Source organism: Scylla paramamosain, chromosome 18 (assembly GCF_035594125.1).
Source record: "Scylla paramamosain isolate STU-SP2022 chromosome 18, ASM3559412v1, whole genome shotgun sequence".
Lineage (NCBI taxonomy): Eukaryota > Metazoa > Arthropoda > Malacostraca > Decapoda > Portunidae > Scylla > Scylla paramamosain.
Genome location: NC_087168.1, coordinates 11,016,288 through 11,032,149, shown reverse-complemented (window position 1 = coordinate 11,032,149; position 15,862 = coordinate 11,016,288). Strand labels below are relative to the sequence as shown.

The window sequence follows — 15,862 nt, the reverse complement described above, 5'->3', positions numbered from 1 at the left end:
TTACAGTTTAAAAAAATTCATTACAGAAGCAAATGAACAGACAAATATGTTGAAATTATTACAAAATGAGGAGTAGATTTTGACATTTTTTTTGCCTCATTTAATACACTTCTATATGAGCACCATTAGTTGCACGAAGTACATCAGAACGGTACCCGATTTCTTGCCATGTTCGCTGTAGCACAGCCTCATCAGTGGTGGCAATGGCATCAGTGATCTTTTGCTTTAGATCAGTGATGTCCCGTATCTTTGTTCGATGCACGATATCTTTAACTTAACCCAGCAGAAAAAAAAAAAAAAAATGAATGTGTGGTGTGGGATCATGTGCAATCAAATCACTGGTCCATTTTTCTTTGACGAAACATCAATTACTGCAAATGTTTACCTTGACCTTTTGACTGAATATGTGGCATCACAATTAGATGATCTTCTACCAACCATCATTTTCCAGCAAGATGGTGCACCACCACATTAGGGACTGCATGTTCGTGGGTTCCTAAATCAAACATTTCCAGACCGGTGGATTAGAAGGGATGGCCCAGTTCTCTGGCCACCTCGTTGCTCAGATATCACTCTCCTGGACTTCTTTCTATTGGGTTATGTTAAAGATATCGTGCATCGAACAAAAATACGGGACATCACTGATCTAAAGTCAAAGATCACTGATGCCATTGCCAACACTGATAAGAACATAAGAACATAAAAAATAAGGGAAGCTGCAAGAAGCGACCAGGCTTACACGTGGCAGTCCCTGTATGAAATATACCTACCTATTTTCATCTATTATCCCCATCCATAAACTTGTCTAATCTTCTCTTAAAGCTCTCTAGTGTCCTAGCACTAACAACATGATTACTGAGTCCGTTCCACTCATCTACCACTCTATTTGAGAGCCAATTTTTTCCTATCTCCTTCCTAAACCTAAATTTTTCAAGCTTGTACCCGTTATTTCTTGTTCTACCCTGGCTGCTGATCCTAAGAATTTTGCCTACATCCCCCTTGTTATAACCCTTATACCACTTAGAGACTTCTATCAGGTCCCCTCTTAACCTACGTCTCTCTAAAGAATGTAAATTTAATAGCTTCAACCTCGCCTCGTAAGGAATACTCCTCATCCCCTGTATCCTTTTAGTCATTCTTCTCTGTACTGATTCTAATAGACCTATATCTTTCCTGTAATGTGGGGACCAGAACTGCACAGCATAGTCTAGATGAGGTCTGACCAGCGCCAAGTATAACTTTAATACTACTTCCGGCCTTCTACTTTTAACACTCCTACAAATGAATCCTAGTACCCTATTTGCCTTGTTTCTGGCTTCTATGCATTGTTTTCCTAGACGGAGTTCAGAGTTAACTATAACTCCTAAATCTTTCTCGTACCCTGAACCTACCAGAGTTTGGTTGTTTAATGTGTAACTATTGTGTGGGTTTCCTCTACCTACGCTAAGCACTTTGCATTTATTGATATTAAATTGCATTTGCCATCTATCCGTCCATTCATTCATTCTATCTAAATCTGCCTGCAAGGCGATGGCATCCGATTCTGACCTAATTAATTTACCTATCTTTGTGTCATCCGCAAATTTACTAACGTCACTACTAATTCCACTATCCAAGTCGTTGATATACTCGTATATTAGAAATAACAATGGCCCTAATACTGATCCCTGTGGCACCCCACTAATTACATGACCCCACTCGGATTTCGAGCCGTTTATTACCACTCTCTGTCGCCTGTCACTAAGCTATGACCCTATCCAGCCTAACACCTTCCCATCTATACCGTGTGCCCTAAGCTTTCTCAGGAGCCTTTGATGGGGTACCTTGTCAAATGCTTTACTAAAGTCCAGATATAAGATATCATAACTATCACCATTATCTACTGCCTCGTACACCTTACTGTAAAAACTTAACAAATTTGTCAGGCAAGACTTCCCCTTCGTGAAGCCATGCTGTGACTGATTTATCAAGTTATGTTTGTCTAAATGTTCCCTAAAGTTCCTCGCTATTATTGACTCTAACATTTTACCTACAACTGAAGTTAAGCTGACAGGTCTATAATTAGACGCTAAAGTTTTATCTCCTTTCTTAAAGATGGGTACTACATTAGCCTGTCTCCACATTACTGGTACCTCACCCGACTCCAGTGATTTCCTAAAGACAGAAACTAACGGCTCACTAATAATCTCTTTGCATTCCTTAAGTACTCTGGGATATATTTCATCTGGTTCTGGTGTCTTGAACTTTTTTAGCCTATCTCCTGTTCCACTATCTCCCTAGTTATGGAAATATCTGTCAGCTTCTCATTCTCATCTGCTCTAAACACCTGTTCACTACCTGACATATCCTGCATGTTTTCCTGGGTGAAGACAGTTAAAAAACACTCATTCAGAAGTTTACTAATCTCCTCCCCATAACTAACCAGCTCCCCATCTGCTGCCTTTAATGGACCTATAGTATCCTTATTCTTCGTCCTGTATACCTGATAAAATCCCTTGTGGTCCGTCTTCGCCTGGCTGGCTACCTTTAATTCATAATTGTTCTTAGCTTTCCTCGTTAACTTCCTGACTGTTCTAACTAATTCATTATATTGTGTCCTTAAAACTTCTTCTCCTGCCCTTAATCTCTTATATATACTTCTCTTACACCCTATATAATGCTTTAACTTAGCAGTCATCCATTTAGGGTCATGTTTTTTGTGATCTTATTGTCCTATACGGGATGTTTGCTAACTGACCTGCATGAACTTTATCTACGAAATATTTATACAGTTAATCTACATTTACCTCACCTAATCCCCTCATTGCGGCCCCTACCATCCTCTCCACTCCCTCAGCTATTCCCCTCGGCCTCACCTCTCTCATTTCAGCATGACCTGACATTCCAACATACTCACACCTATCTCCCCCATCCTCTTTCCTCTTCCCCTTCCGGACACATCTTCCCTCCTCTTGTCCTACACACTCACGCCTCACCTCACCTCTCTCATCCTCACTCTCTCTGAACTCCGTCCCTGACCTGACCTCACCCTGCATCCTTTGCCAGTCCACTCCTTGGAGGTACCTTTTTAATGAGGCTGCACAGCGAACATGGCAAGATATCGAGTATCGTTTTGATGTGCTTCGTGCAACTAATGGTGCTCATATAGAGGTGTATTAAATGAAGCAAAAAAACTTCAATATTTACTCCTCATTTTGTAATAATTTCCACATATTTGTCTGTCCATTTGCTTTTCTGATATTCTTTTAAACCTGTTAAGAGACTTTATAGACACCTTGTATAAGATTATATTACGAATTCCCTTTGCCTCTGTTAACCCCTCCAGATTACACCATAGTTTGACAAATACAGTTATATAGTTTGTCGGGAACACGGGCAGAGAGTTGGCACGCAGTTGTCCTGAGGAAGATGTGGCATCCGTTTGATGTGGCCAGACCTGGAATGGGTAGAACCTGTTGGCGGAGTTGTCTGAGTGTTGTGGCAAGCATGTGTGGGTCTAAACAGAGATGGGCCTCGTGCTTACTATTCTGCCTGTGTGCTGGAGTATGTGAGCAATGATACGAGATTCCAGCCAGAAGCGGTGTGTTTAGAAAGGAGAAAGGAGACCTGGGTGTTGCTGGCGGTGGTTGGTCGTGGTGTGCATATTGAAGCTATTTGTGTATGTGTTTCTCTTTGATTCTCCCCCTAGTGTCTCCTGTAACAGATGCTTTCTCTGTTATTTGGACTAGTCTCTCTCTGATTCTCTTTCTCTGTAATGGATGTTTTCTCTATTACTTGAACTGCTTAGTTTTTCTCTGGTTCTGTTCCTAGTGTCTACTGTAATATGCCTTTTTTTTTATTATTTGAACTAGTTTCTCAGATTCTGTCCTTAGTGTCTCCCGTAATAGATGTTTTCTCTAATACTTTAGCTGGTTTCTCTCTGATTCTGTCCCTGATATTTCCCGGAATAGTGTTTGCTCTAATACTTTAACTAGTTTCTCTCTGATAATAAAGATTTTTTTCTAATATTTGGCTACTTTTCTGTCATGCTGCGGTTAGTACTCATCTAATATTGTAGCCAATTTTTACTGTTAGTATACGCTGCTATTTTCTCTAATACTATACTTTGTTTTGTCTCTGATATTGCAGCCTGCTTTTCTCATACTGTGGTTAGTATTTCTCTAATAGCGCAACTAGTTTTTCTTCTAATACTGTGGTTATTTTTTCTAATATTGTGGCTACTTTTTCTCTGTTCCAGGCCCTAGGTTAGATTACTGCACTTGCAGTTCACTTAGAAAGCCAAATTACCATCTTGAGATGTCATTGTTTGAGATTCCCTCGCATACATACGTAGTTGTTTAGCTCGTGTGGCGATATTTCGATTTGTTTTGACATTATTATTTGTGACTTGTTGCAATTATTTACATTTCTCCTTATTTTTATCTCATTATGAATATATAGAGTATGAACCGTGCGTGATTGTTCGGCTGCTTTGATCTATTCATGGTTCGCTGTTCACATTATTTCCTCTCGTTTTCGTGTGATTGCATGCATTTCTAAGAAGGATGAAACACTGTGAGTACTTTATTTACGAGTGTGCGTGTATAACTGTGTAGAATAACGGAATATCACCATCTAGTTTGACATTACTTTATGATTTTTTACGAGTCTCGGGTTCTAGGTTCACCGTACATGTGATATTTCCTCTTTTCTCGGTGCCTAAAAAAATGTCAAATAAGTTTAGTATTTCAAATTTCTTTGTATAGAATCAGGTTGAGGGATTTCTGGCTGTAAGCACATTGTCGTCACACAAAGTGAGTGAGCAGAGGTACATTTGTTGAGTTGTTTTTAGCTTGTTGAAAGTAAAATATTTGTCCGAGTGACGCACATTGCAGAGTTCCCGAGTAAGTGCTGCCAGTAAAAGATACGTTGATGGATCACATTTTAGTGAAAGGCAGACAGAGAAGAGTTGCTGCAAGTCTAGGACAGACTGGTCCTTGCCGCTAATGAGCTTGAAAGAACTCAAAGGAATCTTTGCATCACTTGAAAGAGCAATAAATTGGAGGCTCGCAGAAATGGATCGTCAAATCTAATGTTGAATCCATTCCTCAGCAGCAACCGCGTTCGAAGGCGATTGGGAGGCGGTGTGAGCAGGAAAATGTGTCTGTCCTGTTGCTCACAGCTCGTGGCTCACAACTTAGCGTTCTCATTATGTGATATATTTTGAAAAACCATCAGCAGATGCAAAATACTAAAAATAAGAATAACAAGAACAACAATAAGAACAAGGACAAGAACAGCAACAACAACAAGAATAATAATAACAACAACAACAACAACAACAACAACAACAACAACAACAACAACAACAACAACAACAACAACAACAACAACAACAACAACAACAATAATAAGAAAATAAATAAAAAAAAAATAATAATAATAATGATAATAATGAAAAAAAATAATAATGATAATAATAATAATAATAACAATAATAATAATAATAATAATAATAATAATAATAATAATAATAATAATAATAATAATAATAATAGATAGATAGATAAATAGATAAACAAACACACACACACACACACACACACACACACACACACACACACACACACTGATATATATATATATATATATATATATATATATATATATATATATATATATATATATATATATATATATATATATATATATATATATATATATATATATATATATATATATATATATATATTACATTTATTATTATTATTACTATTATTATTATTATTATTATTATTATTATCTTATTAATTGTAATCAATCCATTACCTTTATTTATGTTTTCTTTCTTTCTTTTCCTCTTTGTTCCTTTGTCTCTTTGTTTCCTTTTTCCTTTTGTAATTATCTATTTATTTATTTGGTCAATTGACAAAATATTTATTTACTTTATATATATACGAGTATATATATATATATATATATATATATATATATATATATATATATATATATATATATATATATATATATATATATATATATATATATATATATATATATATAAATATATGGAAATGAACATGCATTTGTAAGGTGAAAAAGTCAAAGTAAATAAATTATTTAAAATTGATTTTCAAAAAGGAGCAGTCATTACCTTGCAAGTGTAATTACCTTAAGAAGGTAGAGATTGAGTGTTCAGAACTTGCATACGTTTAACATGGGTGATAATTTACATAATATGCTAATGTTTTATACGCCAAAGAAGATTAGTCTGTACCATTCGATCACGAGACAATTATTGCACTGTCAAAGCTTCCCTTGGAATCTTCCCACGACTATGAGACGCGTGGGCGAAGATCAAGAAGGTGCAAGCTCGAGGACGCCTTCAAGATGACGCACCTCGTTATTAGCAGGTGGTGCTTTGTTCTCTCTCGTGTCGCTGGTGTTGTTGACATTTTGTCTTGGAATTCCGCTTCTCATGTGAAGCAACCACGTTTCTCCTGAGATACAAAAGTGAACTTATCTTGTGTGCAACAACAACAAGGAACTTGAAATTGCGGTTGTGTGCCTTTATGAAATCGGATTACTTGGAAGGCTGCCTGTGGACGTGTGATACGTTTATTTTTACTTACAGGAATGCTCATGTTTCCTTGTGTGAAAATGTCCAATCTTAAGTTTGCATATATTTCAAGGTGCTGCTTGCTCTTCTTTCCATTCAGGGTGCATGATAAAGAGATTATCTGAGACATGCATAGGTAAGAGAGAGAGAGAGAGAGAGAGAGAGAGAGAGAGAGAGAGAGAGAGAGAGAGAGAGAGAGAGAGAGAGAGAGAGAGAGAGAGAGAAAGTTAGTATGCAATGTGTATAAAAGAAGATGAGATACAGGTGGTGAAAGCAGAATATGTAAACTGAAATGGAGGAAACGTGTGTGTGTGTGTGTGTGTGTGTGTGTGTGTGTGTGTGTGTGTGTGTGTGTGTGTGTTATACTGCAACGTATTCAGAGACCTCTAGATTAAACTATTGACGTTGCTATTCGAGTGTTTCCGCCTTTAGAGATAACAAGGTGTTGTATAGAAAATGAATGCTTATACAAAAGATTAACAATGGCAGTGAGATTCTGTTTCCGAAACGTCACAACAGTGTAGTGTACATAATAAAGGAATCGACTCCTGTACAAATCACCTCCACACTAATCATCAGCAGCTTTCTTGCTTTCGCTGCATGACAAAAGCGTCTTCGAAACTCTCCATGTATTCACTATAACAATGTACTACAAGGAAAAAGTGTCCTGTCCACCTCTACACGCAATTTCCAAACTTCGAGAATCACCTAGTGCAAGTCAGAACTCTCTTTACATATTCTCTGTAAGAATATAACGCATAAGACAGAATATGCCTTCCAGTAAACTCAAATAGATAAAGATATAACTGTAGCAGAGGAGTAACTTGAGATGAGTATTTATGTTTTTGTAATTTTTATTGTAAACGTAACGAAATCCTCTAATGATACCCAGGATACAATGAAACTAATACTGTAGTAGTGGGAGAGTAAAGGCTCCGCAGTGTGTGGAAGACGATTAAGGTTTGTTGTCATTTATAAGAATGTTTTACTCAGGGTTCGGGGATTTGCATATTTTTTTTTTTTTTTTTGTACAGTAGTTTACCTCGCCACATGTACCTGTTGTAGTGGTCACTTGCTTCTGCCTCACGCCACTGTTCAGTCACACTCGCGTACCTATTCATGTTACGTTGTCACCATTAAAGCGACGCGGATTTCCTGTGTTTATCTTCACCCGTACATACAGGTAGTGTGGGCCTCGTGTGAAGTGCTGGAGAGGACCGTCCAGGATGGAGATGAAGCACGTTTTGAGGGTTGGGTTTAGGGGCAACGTTCCTCCTGATCAAGCACCCACAGATAACTTTGAGGAGCCGTTCGGACCTTGTGATGTAAGATATTTTTACATATACAAGTAACTGCATAGGACGGGCCATTATCATTCTGGCAGCACGAGAGCAGACTAAGCAAATAAATCCAGATAAAGCACGTGAGCAGGAGGGTGCGTCCCATTCCTGTTCATCGTGTTCTCTGGATACTCATTTGTCACTAATGTTACGCTTCTTATATCACGTTAGCGTCATATTCACCGTTAACGAGACTATCGGTTACCCATTGTAAGATTTAAGCTTAGCGACATTGTTTATAATTTAGGACGTGATTTACAGACCAGAAGGAGCGCCCCTGAAGAAATCGGAAGAAAGAAATTCGATGTGGCAGAAATGAAGATGATGAGTTGGATGAGCTGAGTGACCAGAGAGGACAAGATAAGAAATGAGTGTATAAGAGGATCAGTAAAAGTCATTGCAGTGTCTAAGAAAGTTCAGGAAGCAAGGCTAAGATGGTTTGCTCATCGGATGAGAAGAAATGGAGAGGAGCATGTTGCAGAAGTTGTAGAAATGAAGCGAGGTGAACGCGACGAAGAGGAAGACCAAAGATCAGTTGGAAGGATTGTGTCAACAGGGACATGAGGAGCAAAGGATTAGATGAAAGAATGTCGTAAGTTTGAAACATCTGGAAAAGGGTTATTAGAAACGGCGACCCCGAATAGGGATTAATCTGGGAAGAAGTGTAAGGTGCACTGGGGTTTCTATTTTTTTTTTTTTTTGAGAGTAAGAAGGCGGTTCCCCAACAAATGGCTGCTTGAATGCGTTAGTACATTATGGTCGTCACTTAATTGTACACAACTTGGCATCTTGTAATAGTGACTTTGGAAACAGATCACACTCTGGGGTGTACGGTAACGGATGAGGTGCCTTATTACCAGATGTGGAGTAGTTGGTATGTACGTGTGTTGATGTTCATCCTTTGTTATCACATACAAAGTCCTTGACGGCATCATTCATAGTGTGCCTTACATTATCAATATAATATTTCTTGTTTGTTTGTTTTAGTGTTAATTCATCATTAAATAGCTGTGATGTGAAATTTTCCTTCTATTGAAAATTTATAGAAGATGGATATATGCAGGGTTAGAATAAGAAGGAATACAAAAAATGAATGGTAAGTGTAATTGAGATGATCCGATACAAAAGCAAAGATGTTGCACTCTGGCTAGCTAGCAGATGTGGCGTGACGTGGTATGACAAAGAAGACTTATTCAAACTGGATAGATGACGTGAATGGGAGGGAAAGTGTGGGAGGGAAGAGACGAGAGTGAGACATAATGATGCTAAGATTCTTAAGAAACTTTACTTAGTGATTGCGGAGGCAAATTCATCAAGCGAAAAGGAAGGTGTGAGCACATCGCAGCAATAATGAGTGAAGATTGTGATTTTTCTGCTTGTTTTAATTTTCAAGAGGAGCATCAAATACTGTGACTAGTAAGAAGGTTGAAATTTTGGGATACAGAAGTGGTTTGGTCTAGCAGCATGCTATGACGGCCTATAAACATACATACTCGTAGATAGAAAAAAGTAGGAGGGAACAGAAAAGGGGCTACTGTCAGTTGCCTCAGACACCTGAGTTTCAATGAGGAAAAGAAGATGAGGTTTAGAAGAGGAGAGGTGGTGTTCTACAGATTGAAAATTAGATCTTAGACCGCGAATGTTGCAGAAGTTAATGAAGAAAAAGTTGAGGGGGGTGTCAAGACACTTAGGGTCGTCGACAGAAAGGCAATCCGACCTGGGGACATTTATGGTCCTCTGCCCAGATGGGGACTCCGAGGCTGGTGTAGGAGTCGCCATGATGATTTTAAAATTTTTGAGTGAAGGGTGTGTGTGTTATTAGGTGCTTGTAGTTTTGTGTGGGGGAAGAGAGTTGTCTTTAGAGACTGTGACTGTCCCCTTGTGTTGTGAGACACAAAGGGAAACGTTCAGTGAGGTCACAGCTGGGTTTAATGATAAGTTCACAGCACCCCACTGTAAGTTCACAGCACCCCATGAACAGTGGTTTAGACCTCACTGGGAGTGATTATTGTTTATATATATATATATATATATATATATATATATATATATATATATATATATATATATATATATATATATATATATATATATATATATATATATATATATATATATATATATATATATATATATATATATATATATATATATATATATATATATATATATATATATATATATATATATATATATATATATATATATATATATATATATATATATAATGTGTAAAAGAAAAAGAAAAGTTTGAAATATGAATATTTGTGTTACCCGTTGAATCCGCCCGTTCTGTTTTCTATCGTGCTACCACCGCCTCTAAGTATTCATCACGCAGCCCACAAGAGGGCGACGTAGGCCGTTCATCTTCCCAGTTCCCACTCTGTCCTGCCTTGGATAATCTCCCCTCCCTTCTCCTCTCCTCTCCTCTGCTCTCCCTTTGGCTCAGATGCTCAGAAGGCTGCTCGGAATGAAGCAAGATAGTGCGTCTTTAGCTCGCGCTCACAATCCAAGTGACGCTTGTCCGGTGTGCGTGTGAGTAATTATGCTGCCTCGCCAGCAAGGTAAAATAATTTTCATTTAAGTGTTATATCCTGCTTGTGTGTGTGTGTGTATGTGTGTGTGTGTCTGTAAGCACGCTGTGGACTATTGCTACTTAGACCAGACGTGGATGCTTTGGAGCATCCACGTCATAGTTAATTCTAACGGCGCTGATTCTTCTAGGTGTGTTTGTGACGGGAATGGTCCTAATTTGATAGTGGAGGTGATTACTGTGATTGTAGTGGTGGTGGTGGTGATGGTGATGGTTTGGTGTGGGTGGTGGAGGGGTAGATAGGTAAGTGTGATATTTTGTTTAATTTTGTGCTTGATATTGCTTAATTTCCCGAAAAAAAATGCATATTTGATATGAAAAGTTAACTTCTTGTTTGATATTGCTGTACAATTTTCATAATTTGCTAGAGTTCGTTGCCCTGTGTTTACATTGCAGGAATCCAAGAGGCAGTGTTGCTAGACTAAGCGAAAAAAAAAAAAAAATACACGCTATGTATTTGTATTTACTAATTAATTAATTAATTTATTTATTTTTAACCCATTACTTGATACTTTTAGTTGAAGTAGTAGTAGCTGTATGCACAGGGCAATCTTGTCGGTAAATTTGCAGTTTCACCCAATATCCCCAGTCTCTACCCACACCGCCCCAACCCCTCCAGCAAGCTTGGGGGCCTGTGGGAAAACGTTTTTTTCTTTTTAGGGGGGGGAACACATACGGGTGATATATAGACTTTGAAAATATAGGGAAATTTCCCTAGAAGTCAAGGAAATTTCCTAAATGTAGCAAACCAAAAACCTATTATAACCAGGGGGCTGTGCCCCCCTTGAACCCCCACCATTAGTATATTCGAACACAACCAGAAAGCTAAGGTAACCTAACCTAACCTAACCTTACCTAACCTAACCTAACCTTACCTATCCTAACCTAACCTATCCTAACCTAACCTAACCTTACCTATCCTAACCTAACCTATCCTAACCTAACCTTACCTAATCTTACCTATCCTAACCTAACCTAACCTAACCTAACCTATCCTATCCTATCCTATCCTAACCTAACCTAACCTAACCTAACCTAATCTAACCTAATTTAATCTAACTCCCCAAAAAAGTATTAAAAATCTAGGTATATTTCCCTACAAATGAAAGAAATTCCCTAAGTATACAAAGAAATTGACAGTCGCCATAGTTATGTAATACGTGCCTCACGTATTACATAACAAATAACAAAAAATATAACAAACACACGAACACACTCACTATCCTTTCAATGACTGTGGAAACAGGATTCCAGCTAAAAACTGAGGTAAATCTTTGAAATTGAGTCCCGACCTTATTATTCGTTTGCGACAAGGTAATATCGGGTTAGAAATGCTCCTAGCAGTGTGATCTAGACCGTGAGACACTTCATACTTACGTGCGGTGTATTGGGGGAAACTGCAATTATACCATCTTGTCTCACAAGAATCTATTTGTCTGTCTCACGGTGATGGCGACGCCAGTCATTGTATGCTAAGGATGACTGGATGTTTTATTTATTTATTTACCAATAACACAAGGTAATACTTTACTGCAAAGTAGAAATGTCTTTTGTTTTCAGAATGTATTAACCAAGTGCTTGTATGAAGTATTCTGAAACGTCTGGACGCTGTATCTCGAGTGCGTACCTTAAATAGGCTGCAGTGAAAGTTAGGAAGATTTTCAAGAGAAAGGGTTTTCAAGGTTTCCATGATTCTAAGGTTACATCAACATACTCATGAAAACCCGACTTTTGGGAGCCCCAAGCGATCTAGGATATGGTTCTGTGTTGTATGTAATAAAAATAGTGCTAAGTCACGATTGAAACCAAACACGTTTAGACAAAGCTCACATTAACTTATGATCGGATGCACTACAGCACGTTAAATTTGGTAACCTGCAACCATGTACTGTACGAGTACACTGAAATCAGGCTTCGGTACCATGAAAGCGTTAACACCTATACTAGGTTTCGATAATATGAAATATGAAGTAGCAACCTAGATTATTCTTCGATGACTTGCATCTAAGCCCTACTGAAATTAGGTTTCGATGAAATTATATATTGAACTAGAAACAACCTTCTTTTTCTCAAGAACTGGGGAATGTATATATTTATTTCTGTTGTGCTGAAAAATCTTGATTCAGGTGAATCTTAAAAAAAAAGCGCTATTATGATAATCTGACGTCAGTACCTCCCGTACAATTAATTATTTCTGGACTAAGATTAAAAAAACCGGATGAAGAAAATTTAAGCCTCTATAGAATCCAGACCAAAGTTCTCAAACTTTATTGCTCAGTGGCGCACTAATGGTATGTCTTGGACTTTGACGGCGCACCAACTCTAAAGTCAGTGTAGTGTGTACCTATCCATGAAAATTACGCGGTGCACTTGGGAGATAGTCGCGGCGCAGAAGCGCGGCACATAGTTTGAGAGTCACTGGTCTAGACTGAGGAGATGTACAACATTACTATATCAGCTGTATGGAAAAATCATCCCAATGATTCTGACGCAGAAAGTGTCGAAAATAAAGTACATATCTACTTAAGTCATTATGGAAAATAAAGACATCAGCAGTAAAAGTAATGAAGCAATGTTCCTATTGTCCCATCAAAAAAACGTCAGCCCTTCCTCAAAACGATGGAATATTTGTATTGTCGTCATTGTAAAAATAATAATGATAATGTTTATTTAAAAACAGTTTTTAATTTGACACAATAGACACGAGTATACTTAGGCGATGCTCTCTCTCTCTCTCTCTCTCTCTCTCTCTCTCTCTCTCTCTCTCTCTCTCTCTCTCTCTCTCTCTCTCTCTCTCTCTCTCTCTCTCTCTCTCTCTCTCTCTCTCTCTCTCTCTCTCTCTCTCTCTCTCATCAATGACGGTCGCGTAGTATTCATCCCTAATAGTTGCTCGTATGACCAAAGTTTTGCGTGAGTTCCTGGTGAAGGTTTGCACGACAGTAGCAATGGAAGGCTGGGATGTGACGTGATTGTGTGGCGAGTCATCGCTAATGGTCATTTGGTGCTAGTTGCGTGATGAGATCACTTTTGGTGGTCCAGAGACGCATGAGGGGGAATAGTGGATGGGCGGTGGGCGGGAGAAGAACAGGGTGGAGGGTGAGGTTAATTAATGGAAAAGGCTGCATGGTGGAACTTTCTCATCGGCTGCCAAGCACACAGTTCCTTGCTTGGCACAGGGATCATCTGGAAGAACATATTTCTGTCTTCCTTCGTTTAGATTAGTTCCAAAGTTTTCCGATTGCTTCTCCAGGCTGGCGATAGTGCTCGCAGAAGTTGTCATGGGTTCTGTCTTGAAGTGGCTCCTAGCCGCTGGTGCAGTGGGGCGGGGAGTGGTGGTAACGCGGTGGGATGTTTGACGAGCGAGGTTTGTCGAGCCGATATATAATTTTGTGAGTAATTATTCATGTAATCTGCCATGAACATCATAATCATCAATCCCTGATTCCTTATCTAGTGTGTGTGTGTGTGTGTGTGTGTGTGTGTATGTGTGTGTGTGTGTGTATTCTGGACGAGGACATGCTGTTGCAGGTTTTCTTGGTGCCATTTAAGAATATGTAGCCAAGATTACTGTCAGTGTTACAGTCACATTTGTTAGCGGGACATGTCTGGATTTTCGTATTATTACCTGGGTAAGGACTTGAGGGTTTCTGGCCTCTTATTTAATATTGGTAAGTGCGGGACTTACGGTGGAGGTGAGCTGCCAGCGTCGAGTCAGACGCGGTTCACACCAGCCCGTCACCGTCACCACCGTCACCGTCCGTGACGTCACAAACATGACGGCCGTCCGCTTCGGAGGAGATGAGGTCCATCACAGGGCGACGGTGTGACGTCAGCCCGCCAGTCATCAGTCCTGCACATGCACCAAAACAAGATGGATCACAAGGATCTCCTCATAATTGCTGCTCTCTTATTATTGAACGATTCGGAACCGGAAGACTGCCCAGTTAGGCCAGCAAGACAAAGGAAGAGACGGACAGCATGGGCACAGCAACTACTGCTGGGGAGACCGCTGTACGAAGAGAGCACAAGATCCTTATGGAGGCCGAGGTGAGGGGTGATAGAAACAGCTTCCATGAAGCCTACTGCATGCCCCCAGCCACTTTTCAGGAACTAGTGCAACTAGTTGTTCCTCACTGCACGTGCTCGAATGCTGTGAATTTACCACAGGATCACCTGTTCTGAGGGTGCGTGGTGTGGGGTGCTGCCGCGTTTCCAGATTCATCGACCAATAAATAGTCTTCACTTCACACTTGAGGAGAATATATTTAAACGTGTATTATAATAATATGATATTATTTCTTTTTCTGTGTACAAATACTAATATTTCACATTTTCATGATGTCAAGGATATCCAACGTCATCGATAATTGTCAACACCGCCGCCGTCGCACCGTCAAAACACGAATTTATTTCATCCTCGGACGGCGAGGCGGCCGTCATCGCAGAGGTTCCGGTTCCAGTCTACCTCACCGTTTGTGACGTCACGGACTGACAGGGGTGACGGTGACGGACTGGTGTTAACCGCGCCTCAGACGCCTTGCTTACTGTGACGTCCTGCGCCGCGCTGACCCACTGGCGTCATGAAGACCTGATGGAGCCTGAGTGTCCGCATCTTCATAGCCTCGAATATTGAGTTTTATGGTCACTTTATTATATTTTATTGCTAGCAAACAAGAAAATGGCCTAGGATGAAGTGCTTTCATACACTTGGAAATTCTCTCACGGAAATGGCTGACACAGTTAAAATACTTACACCCGCAGACTGTAGTCATAGTGATTTAAAAAAAAAAAAGAACTCATGTATTGTAATTTAGCAATATATGCCATTTCTGTAATTCCGAGAAATATCAACAATCGCGACCAGTGTGACATGGAATGATTGCATTTTATGTGAAATCAGTAAATATATCTAATTCGTAACCATTATCTCATTTTACCATGCTGCGGTGTCTTTCTTCCCTCAAGAACATTAATAATAATAATAATAATAATAATAATAATAATTATAATAATAATAATAATAAGAGAACAATGAATAAGGTTACTAATATGAATGAGGAAACTGTCAGTTCAGTGCACTACGAGAGAAAGAACATAGCGGCGACACTTGCGTGGCGTGTTTCTCAGGTCGGCAAACCTGGTGAACGGAACATAATTCCCCTCCTCCGCCAGTCCAAGGGGTCGTATTGTGCGGCTGCTTGTGCGCACACATTGTGAAGCTCCTGCTCTCTGGCGAAGGAAACAATTGACCCGACGCAATATTCGGGGAGGGTGAATGCCGTGGAGTGGTGGAATGCAGTAGCGACTCAGAGATATAACAGGTATGCGGCT

General features: G+C 39.3%; 1 protein-coding gene and 1 long non-coding RNA gene across 3 annotated transcripts in view; one reads left to right on the top strand and one right to left on the bottom strand.

Annotated features, from left to right (window-relative positions):
* Positions 1-15,862, bottom strand: part of LOC135109094 (putative neural-cadherin 2) — a 112,709-nt gene that overhangs the window by 58,424 nt on the left and 38,423 nt on the right. The gene's annotated exons all lie outside the window — the stretch shown is intronic.
* On the top strand, positions 10,367-15,451 carry LOC135109095 (uncharacterized). The gene is made up of 2 exons (XR_010272573.1): positions 10,367-10,502; positions 14,878-15,451. It is a non-coding gene; the product is annotated as an uncharacterized LOC135109095 (long non-coding RNA).